This window comes from Haliotis rubra, unplaced genomic scaffold, assembly GCF_003918875.1.
Source record: "Haliotis rubra isolate DU_JTF1 unplaced genomic scaffold, ASM391887v1 Scf201, whole genome shotgun sequence".
In the NCBI taxonomy this organism is placed as follows: Eukaryota; Metazoa; Mollusca; class Gastropoda; order Lepetellida; family Haliotidae; genus Haliotis; species Haliotis rubra.
The window spans coordinates 1,012,463-1,023,751 of record NW_025766015.1 but is presented as its reverse complement, the minus strand read 5'-3'; the positions used below and the strand labels follow the sequence as shown (position 1 = coordinate 1,023,751).

At 40.7% G+C, this 11,289-nt stretch overlaps 1 long non-coding RNA gene across 1 annotated transcript; it reads left to right on the top strand.

Annotated features, from left to right (window-relative positions):
- Positions 1 to 490: 490 nt before the first annotated feature.
- Positions 491 to 10,217, top strand: LOC124275690. The gene is made up of 3 exons (XR_006898337.1): positions 491 to 570; positions 1,915 to 1,916; positions 10,205 to 10,217. It is a non-coding gene; the product is annotated as an uncharacterized LOC124275690 (long non-coding RNA).
- The last annotated feature ends 1,072 nt before the right edge of the window (positions 10,218 to 11,289 follow it).

Below are 11,289 nucleotides of genomic sequence, written 5' to 3'. Positions count from 1 at the left end.
TAAGAATACCGGTCTGTAATTGCCAACGGAAGATTGGACTTTGACAAAAATACTGGCAAACTGACTTGTAAAGATGCAAGTGTTGTCGATTACTGTTTAGCGTTGGCGGACACTTTTCGCTTGTTCAATTTTTTTAAATAAGTGACTTTGACCCTATTCTATCTGATGTACATTGCAGCATCTCGGTTTCACTGGTCTCGGATAAGTTACCAGTCTCTCAACAAACGAGTGGTGCTGATAAGGAATCATGCACAGAAAACATCGCAGCCAACAAGTATAATCCTACTTTGTCAGAGGCATTTGAACACAGTATTGACGTTACACAGATTGATTGATTGAAACATATTTTATTCAATTAAGAAACGGATTGGGCACAAGTTATCCAACTTAAATAAGCCCTCTCCACATAGTTACAAGTGTATATTACAAAAAAGGTTCAACAAGAGGCAGACAAAGGGTATAGATATGTACAGAGAGAGTTATTTCAATAACAGATTGATGTTATCTGTAAAGACATTGAAAATGTAACCGCAGAAAATATTGATTATTGTGTAAACATTATTTGTGATAGTTAATTGGTAGATTGGTCTTCTTATCCCTTGGTTAAATTGCCACCTTTGTTACCTAAATCATGCCTGGATTAACAATCCCTGGCTTCCATCTACCAATTAACTACTGGTTTCCCTCGTTATCTTATAACTGTTGTTGTTTTAACATGTATATATATAGTACTCTCCTACCCAGAGTTCCATGCGGCAAGCCAGCATAGTACCTCTGCCACAGGCCAGAGAAATGTGACGATTCGTCACATCTTGTAATGTCCATTCAATATAATGTACAGATTTCTTTTACTCTTTTATTTTTGACGAGTCTACACATCTAACTAAACATCTTTAATAGAATGGTTTAGTTTCACTGAGAAAATATCCAAAAACATGTAACACTATTTCGATTTGCGTAGCGATTCTTTGTTTACATAGATTGTACGGCTCCACGTGCTGTCATCGAAGCTGATGGAGAGCAAACGATGCAGCCAGTTTGATGTCTAAATATGTACTGTCATAGACCTTACTGTCGCAGTTGTGGAAGAATATATATGTAACAATGCAAAACAATATGAAGAGAGCGCCGAAAAGCTTTCGTGAGTCCAGCCTCTTCTTATTATGAATATGCGCGTTTGTTTACAAGCAAGAGAACAGTCCGGTCACGTGATATGCAAATTAGCCTGTGGCAGTGATGTTATGTTAGTCATCGCTGTGCCGGAGTGTGCAACCAGTGTCCATCCTACATTCTCATCTATGTCAGCAGTAGATAAAATGGTATTCTTACTTACAAATAACCAGTTCGTAAAGCCCCTTGCCGCACTCGTCCATACTATGTTTAGGCGCCGGAATATTTCTGTAGAATAGGTAACTCTACAATGTACTTATAATTATGTTATTTATGTAATTTATGCATTTTAGGTAAGAAAGTGTAAGTGTGTGTGCGTGCGTGCGTGCGCGTGTATGTGGGTCTGTCTGTCGTAGGTGTCTGTCTGTAGGCTCGTGCGCTCGTGTGTGTGTGTGTGTGTATGTGTATGTGTGCGTGCGTGTGGGTGTGTGAAGATGTATGCGTTTTGTGTTTGTGTATACAGTTCTGCCTGCGTGTGTGTATGTGTGGGTGTGATTTTATTACTAATGTTTTATACAACTGTGATATTTGTGTCTCATAGGCCTTATGGCCGGATGCTGCTTTTAAACTCTCGCAATAATGTACCGTCCCTTTTAATGTTCTGCAGCATGTGACACATTAATAAACTATATTTCTTCTTCTTCTTCTTCTCTTCCATATATAGCTGTCTGCTCCTAATTGTTTCATTCACCTGATGAAGGAGTAAAGACATACTTTGAAACGTCGTGACCCTTCACGATAAAGAAGTTGACATTAAATTTCTTGCCTTTAATGGAACGTATGTAAATCAACATCTACTAAAGGGCACTATTATAATGTGCTTAAGTTATCTCCATATCTTGAAAGTTATCCATTACACCTTCCATTAAATGTTCGCATTTGGCTTACCTATATTAGAACTTGTAACCATAAACTCCCAAAAGAAACAGGCAGATGGTATAATATTATTAAAGAAGAAAGAGTATGTACATTGTGTAAGAATACAATAGGAGATGAATTTCACTGTTTGTTATATTGTTCATATTTAAGAAAAGTAAGAAATTCATTTCTAGCAAACTTTTATTGTAATTATCCATCATTAGATAAATTTATATCCCTAATGTCTTGTATGCATAAAGCACTACTGTAAGCAGCTATGTGAAAGCCGGACTACGTATGTTCCCATAAACAAATTTTGTACATTTGTAAGTTTTCTCTATGTCACTGTTGTGATCTTCGGGAGAATAAACCATTCATTCATTCGTTTGATGTGAATGTCTTCGGTGAGCTTGCGTTTAGTGAAGTCCGTTTGGTTGTTAGCTAGTATGGTGACTCCTGAAACAACAAGCAGGTATAGACACAACCTTCTCAGCGTCCTCCAGCCTCAACAACCTCCTCCACGCCAACGGAAGAAAACAACCCACCGTCATCAGCAACAACCCGAAATGTTTAATAATAAAATAAACTGTGATTGTGGACAAAGCTACATAGGTGAAACATCGCGACCCATCAACCCCCGAGTCAAAGAACATCGCACCTCCGTTAGTAATTCCGACAGCAAATCAGCCATCTCTGACCACATCAAAGCTAACCATAAGTATCAAATAGAGTGGTCTGACATCACCATTCTAGCCAACAACCAAACGGACTTCACTAAACGCAAGCTCACTCACCGAAGCCATTCACATCAAACGCCATAAGCCCACCATTAGACTAAAGCTTAGTCTCTGAATATATATAATTTTGTAACAAACAAGCCCATTTATATTGAAAAGGAGCCCTAGGGAGACCAGAGATTCAGAACCTGAGGAAATCTAGACTTGCTTTATTTAGGGCTTTAGCACTACAGGGAAGGCTAGGCTGTAGGGAAATTAATGTGGTTCAGGGACTGTGAGACAGACTAGCCCACCATCAACCGTATATATATATGCACACACACACACACATCTCCTCCACTTCATGTCTCACTCCTGCTTGACAACGGTACAAGAATCTGTATCGCTACGTCGCACTCACGAAATAAAGAAGTTGTTATCCATAACAAATTGTTCTATATTGTACGTCTCAACTTCTAAAATGCCACTCAAACAAGTTATTTGCCAATAGTGTTAATACAAAATGAAAATCATTGAGGTGTCATGATTTTATTTCACAAATCTGTCAGAAGGAACACAAATACCCAAAGTTCCCAAAACAAAGTTACATGGCAAAACTAAGCAATCTTTCTCTCAGATTGTTTCTCGAAGTCAGACGCTAGACATCATTAATTTCTAAATCAAAATAAGATATTGCGATCTTTTTACCTTCATAAATCTTTTAGTATCACTAAATAGTAAACTTGTCAACAGTAAAAGCCTTTACACAGAGGCTAACATTATTAACCACAGAAATAAACATTGAAAGTTTACATATCCATACCATCCGAAACAATAACGATTGAGGTTTGTACTGCATAATGTCAATAGACGAATATCGACTGAAAGGTTGAAGTATGTTGGTCCAGCAGTATCAACCGAGCACTTGTCGGAACTGAAGGATGGCCCTGGCTGAGGACTGTAAGTGTATGTTGCATCCAACTGGGACCAGGTGAGTTCTGTTCGCTGGATGGTGAGGTGAGGTGAGGTGAAATTGGGTTTAACGTCGTGCTGGAGAATATTTCGCTCATATGACGACGTGCATGCGTGTGTATGTGTATGTGCGGCTGCTTGTACTAGCCCAGACTTAAGCTGGTTTTATAGAGCTAGCCCACTGAGATACCATGCCGCAGTGAAGCATGAATACCCCACTCAGACACATTATACTGACTCCGAGCCGACCAGTCCTTGTTGTACCCATTAATGCCGAGCACCAGGCAGGGACCAACAAGTACCATATTTTAACGTCTTTTGGTATGACGCAGTCGGGGATCGGTTTTTAGGTATTTCCGACGATCTATGATGCAGAATCAAAATATGTTAAATCCTTTCAAATGTGTCAGTTAGTCAGAAATTACTTTCCAGTTCGGTACATTATTACTACGTACATTATTCAGTTGTTTGAGGTCACGACAGCTGAAAGAATTTACATCGAATCATTGCTATATCTGTAAAGAAGAGATTATCCATAAAATTGAATATCTTAATGATTTGCTTCTTTTGGACGTGTTTAACTAAGTATCAACTGACTGACTGACTGAGTTTGGTTTTACGCCGCTTTTAGCAATAGTCCAGCAACATCACGGCGGGGGACACCAGAAATGGGCTTCACACATTGTACCCATGTGGGGATTCGAACACGGGTCTATGGCGTGACGAGCCAACGCTTTAACCACTAGGCTACCCCACCGCCCCAACTAAGTATCAAACAAGGTCACATTCTGCTTCGTGGTGCAATTTATTGCTCCTGTGAAATTATATAATTATTATTCAGAACATGTCTCATGACATCTTCTATCTTTCCAAACAGAAAATTTCCACTTCGTAAAAAATATCATATTCATCACATGCTCCTTCTATCACATATGTGCACCCATTTCAATATGAGTGAGTGAGTTAGGTTTTACGCCGCTTTTAGCAATATTCAAGTAACATCACGACGGGGACACCAGAAACGGGCTTCACACTTTGCACCCATGTGGGGAATTGAAAGTGGGTCTTCGGCGTGACGAGCGGACGCTTTAATTACAAGGCTACCCCATCGCCCCCATTTAAATATAATAAAAATCTCACTAACAATATGATGACACTGTCACAGATACAACCACTTAATGACAAGATTTAACTTCATATTTTCATTGTTTGTTCCCTATATTTCTGTAACCTACGGAAGCGCTGAAGGGACATGAGTAGGAGAATTTTATTTTTTTTTATATCGTGCACACGAGATACTAAAATGTGCGCACGATGTAATATAGTGCTATTTATTGTCAACAATACATTTTCTTAGACTATAAATATTCAGTGTTTTCTTTCACAGTAGTTAATTGTATATGATATATTAGTCATACCATTTTTATGGTCGTTTTATTTCTTAATAACTACCAGTTTGTATACTAGTGTTCAAAAGAAAGTACACAGTGTGTACTGATGACAGTTGTGGTTAGCTCCTTGTTGGGCCATTCCGACAGTTCTCTCGTTTTCGATTTGCCTCATATGTGGCATACTTTTTGTGTTCTATTTACCTACTGTGCTGCACATGTGTCGCTTAGGCTGTTTTGTTCTGTAAGTATGCACGTGCATTTCGCGTTACATAAGAAAAAGTCGTTTTGGATCATTTTTACGACGTTTAGGCAATTCGTTAACTTGGTTCGCCGTTTGTTCCCGGAAAGGATTGGTCTGTACGTGTGTGACATGGCTCAGTATGGTTTTATCACGTCATTTACAATTTTGTGAATTTTTAAGTAATGTTTTGCGGTGTATAGTTTCTTTTGGGCACTAGTTTACTTTTTTTTAAACCCATGGCTACATTGTTTTACTTTAAGTTTTTTGGGTATATGAAATTTTGGGGCGGGGTACGTTTGAGGCACTGAATCGATGCATTCTTGTTTGTTGTTGTTGTTGTTGTTGTCGTTGTTGTTGTTGTTGTTGTTGTTGTTGTTGCTGTTGTTGTTTATGCCTGTTTTATGGCATGAATCAGTTCCCCTGTTTTGGCCGCACAGTAGATCATTCATCGCCCTTCGGGGACGGTGGAGTAGCCTAGTGGTTAAGGCGTTCGCTCGTCACGCCGAAGACCTGGGTTCGATTCCTCACATGGGTACAATGTGTGAAGCCCATTCTGGTGTCCCCTGCCGTGATATTGCTTGAACATTGCTAAAAGCGGCGTAAAACCAGACTCACTGACTCACTCATTCATCGCCCTCCGCAATTTTCCGTATCATACCAATAAGGGTTCTTTCATGCTAATTTCTCTTACACCTCCGCCACACATCCATTTATGCAGATCAGTAGTGGAAGACTTCACCGAGGGTGCAAGCCCTTTGATCCGCAAGATTTAGAGCCTGTTAAGAGTTTTGTTCCTTGGTTGTTTAGGGACGGTAGGGTAGCCTAGTAGTTAAAGCGTTGACTCATCACGCCGAAGACACGGGTTCGAATCCCAACATGGATACAATGTGTGAAGCCCATTTCTGGTGTCCCCCAGCCGTGATGTTGCTGGAATGTTGCTAAAAGCGGCGTAAAACCAAACTCAGTCAGTCCCTAGTTGTTTAACGCCGTAATGTTCAAAATAGTCGAACCATCAACCACACTAGCAAGCCCGACCACCCGATCCCGCCTCTAACGACAAGCATGGGTTGCTGAAGATCAGTTATAACCCGGATCTTCAAGAGTCCAGCCCGTGGATTGCGCCGGAAGCCACTGATGACCGGATATCAAAATTTCAATGCTAAAATTAATGTTCTATTCCCTAGTTTTATGAGCATGGTTGGTCATGTATGCAATGTGGAAATCTCAGACTGAGTCTAATTCACTTGTGCTTGCTGTGGAAACTCATTTGTCTCGTATGTCCTTAAACGGGACGCCAAGGCGCTCTAAATGGCATCCCGGATGCCCAGGGAGGTAGGGCTGACCCGGCTTCAAGTCAAGTGTACTATGCCTCCATTCTATTTTCAAAATAAATACCGTGGACGAACATTTCGTGTTTTATGCGGGGTAGTCTAGTGGGTAAAGCATGTCTCTCGCCGAAAACCTGGGTTCGATTCCCATATTGGTACAACGTATAAAGCCCATTTGTGGTGTCCACCGCTGTGATATTGTTGTAATTTTGCTGAAAGCGACATAAAACAACATCAACTCGTTTTCAGCCCTGTTTTGATAACACATATCCAAACATACGTATTTTTCAACCATACAATGACGAGCATAAGTTAAGGATGCGTGAGGTAAATTCCTAAATGAAGATCCGGTATCGAAATGTGACGCCCTTTTCTAATGACCCCCGCCGTGATTTTGCTAGAATGTTGATGTCACTCCTCAATCACTCACTCACTACACCTACTCTACACTGCGGTCGACTCTTACTAGAATCAAGAACAAGAAAAGAATAGGATTCTGAACAAGAATCTTTGCAGACGCCATAGTTATAAAACAATGTGTCTGTTGTCAGGACGAATACACGTCTTTTGTGTCTTGACCACTGGTCATTTAGCTAGTGCAGCTCCCCTTTAGGTCGAGTATATGACATGATTTACAAAGATTCACGAAAATATCGGAGTGAGTAAAATCGCACATGAAGTCGTCCAAAGTCGACTGCAGCATGCACAGGGTTACAGGAAGCATTCTTCATCCGGGTCACAAACATGTCGCCTGTCCTTGTGACTTGATTAATGGGTTCATATTCTATTAAGTAGCCATTAAGCGATTTCGGAATGGTCATTTGGACAGGTACATGTTTTCGCATTGCATTAAGATAAACAATTGTCATATTCACACCACTTAACCCGAGTTCACGGAATGGCGGAATTGTGAAGGTCATCTTGACCCATGGCTGAAGTTAGATGTTTATACATTTGACATGGTCGCCATAGCAATGCCGTGACAAGTGATTGACACGATGCGCCATGGTTGACCTAACTGAAGTCAAGTTCAGTGTTCTGTTTATATTTGTTCCATAATTTTCGAAAGACGTCTACCTAGGGAACAAATGCCCGTTGTTTTGAATCAGGATTCAGACAGTCCGTCTCAACCGCAACAATGCTGTAGGCGGGTCTGGTCGACGTACATGAGCTAGTCCATTGACTCTGCTTACAACACAATATAATCATGGCAATATGAAATACGCCCTGTTTTATAAAAGACCAGAATTAGATAGCATCTAAAGTATTCTCATAAAATTTACACGGCCGCTTTAATACCTACACATATCGCGGAATAAAGTTTTTAAGTTGGTTCTTGAATACGGATATAGAAATTCAAAAGGCAATGTTAAAATAGTTTTGTTCGGGGAGGCAGTTTCACGGGCGAAGGTCACCAACAAAAAGTGCATGTTTTCACAATTCTCAACCAGAGTTATATTTATTCGTTTCGGATTCGAAATGCGTAGAAGCATTCGTACTCGTACGCATATACGTACATGATCTCGTACCTGCACATTTCGCATAAATTAAGTCTTCCATAAGTCTTCATCATCATCATCATCATCATCATCATCATCATCATCATCATCATCATCATCACCACCACCACCACTGTCATATAGCTAGAATATTGCTGAGTGCGGCGTAAAACTAAACTCGCGCGCCCGCTCATCATCAACACCACCACCACCAGTACTCGTTAAACCATCATCATGACCACCACTACCAACACTATCGTCATCGTTCGATGCTCATGCTGTTGATCACTGGATTGTCTGGTCCAGACTCAATTATTAACAGACCATCGCCACATAGCTGGAATATTGCTGAATGCGGCGTAAAACTAAACTCACTCACTCATCGGCGTTGTCAATCAAATACGTTAAGGCTCAAGTACGCATGCACGCAAACGCATTTGCACTCGCACGCGTTCCTAATTCCTGCGCATTCCGATACGCAAACGCCGTACAGCTATACTCATCTAAACCTAAAAGTACACACAGACACATACACCTACACGTTGACAGGGAGATAACGATGTATTCATCTTTATATCGTGATACCTGATTCCGAACAGCTACTGATGCAAAAGAAACCAAATCGAGTCATACAACACTTATCAGTCCGCTTGAGGAATTTCTCCAAAATTTCGATTTCCACATGATAATGTTTTCCACATGACGTGAGAGTCCTACCCGCCTCTCGCTGCGACAGTAAACCAGTCTAAGTGTCACCTGACAGCTACCATAGCAAACTGTATCCACGGTCACTATTGTACGGGTGACAGTCTCATTCATCACCGGTCCACATAGACGTTAATTGCCTTCACCCTATGGCCACGGAGGGCGGTGACATCAAAGAAGAGTTGGCGAACCGCGTCTATCAGCCCTGGCCAGTTTTGCTCCCCCTTTTGAAAAGATGTCACGCGAATCGAAAAGTCACCTGTAGCGAAGGACGACGTTTAGAGACCTCCATTACCCGGTATTGGCGATACCTTTGCAATATGGCGTTATCTCGGTCGTTTTGATATGGAATTACCTCATTATGAGACTTAATATCTTTAAAGATGACATTGTCTGCGTCTCGATCAGGCAATGCATATGTATTGATAAACTGATAATCTGTTTCATTACGCCAACCAGTAATCCGTTTGTTAGCCCTGCCTCGGATGATTGATATATAAGTCGCGGCCGTGCACACGTATCCCCCTTAATAACAGTGTAAGCCGTTTAAACCAACCCCTTTATTTACAGCCCTTGTCTCTAGCTGGTGTCAGACGCATCCTTGAGCTGAAGTTGAGCAAGCTGCAATAAAAGCAAACCTAACATTGTACGCAATAAATCATTCTTGTGACTTGTAATTGGTTTTTGATCTTATAAGACTTTTATAGACCTAATAAACTTGATGATGTTATTAAACACCTCACTTAGGGTGATCCACCCGACCCCCCTAGAGCAGGAGGTTGATTACTCTACGATACAGTACGAGAGAATGGTTTTATGCCACTTTTTAACAATATTTTAGCAGTATCACAAAATGCTAGACGGAGAATCAGGCTCGGAGGGCTCCCCAATTTTTAAAAAAGTGGTCACACGGTCTACCCAAGTCTCCAAGTGAAAGAACGCTCTGTATTGTTCGTTGTTTTATGTTTGTTTGTTTGTTTGTTTGTTGTTGTTTTTGTTTTGTTTTTTGTTTTTGTTTTGTTTGGGGTTTTTGTTTTGTTTTGTTTTTGTTTTGGTTTTTGTGTTGGGGTGGGGGGTGCATCACTGCATCCCCGACCCATCAACCACCACCCCTGCACCTCTCTATGACTTCCAGGGACTGCAGCTGCAGCTGTTACAAATATACAGACAGACAGACAGACAGACAAAATAGTTTATTTATGTGTCACGTGAATGTACATGTCAAAAATGGAAGTGGTAAAATAACATAAAAATATACTAACACCAGGCCAGATGGCAAATGAGACACACTAGACAATATGTGCATAAAATGTATAAAATATAGATTAAAACATTAAGGAGTATCACACATATGAAAGAACTAGGGAAAAAGAAGAAAAAAAAAAGTTATTGGGATGATAGCTTACGCCGATACATACGGCTAACTAAAGCGGCCAGTGGATTAACAATATTTTCTGTTTGTAAGAGGAGTGTAGCTTGTTCAGTGTTTGATAACTGAGCAATATTAGGGTATAAGATACTAGATTTTCTAAACAGATCATACCGAAGATCAGAATAATAAGGACAGCTAACTAAGAAATGGACTTCGTCTTCGACAGCCTGACTACTACAGTGACGACAAAGCCTGTCTGCAAGTGGCGTCGCAGGACGAGAAAATCTACCACGTTCTATTTCTAATGGAAGTGTACTACAGGGAAGTTTACCTAGAACGCTACGGTATAGAAGTATAGACGTTATGTATGGTTCTGGAGTAACAGTGTACTACTTAAACTGTCTATATGTGGTCATTCCACAATTCCCGTAGCCACTCCTGATGATCTAACAACTGTATATGTTGAAATGACAAAGTCAATTCACTACTACCGTGTGTAGCATGTCATGCACTGGGAGTTGCAGCGATTGTAATAAAGATGACATGATTTGGCTAAACGCCGTGACCAGCTGCTAATAACAGAAGGCAATCTATCAGGTGCCATATAGTGCAGCTTATCCCAAAATCGTAATACATGTACTTCTGTTCTCTGTTTTGACAAAGTACTAGTCCATCCCATATCGCCCCTTACTGCCAAATAAGGGGTTTTGCTATTTACGCCAATGAAAAATCTACAAGCACGGTTCTGTACTGCGCTTATACAACTAAATCCTTAGTTCCCCAAAGTGCTGCACCGTAAGACAGAATAGGTTGCACAACGTATTAAAGACGCTATAAGCCATACCTCCCACGGACTTAAACTTACACATACGAGGGGACGCATGTGTGAATGAGAATGGTTTTATGCCACTTTTTAACAATATTTGAACAGTATCACAAAATGCTAGACGGAGAATCAGGCTCAGAGGGGTCCCCAATTTTTAAAAAAGTGGTCACACGGTCTATCCAAGTCTCCAAGTGAAAGAACGCTCTGGATT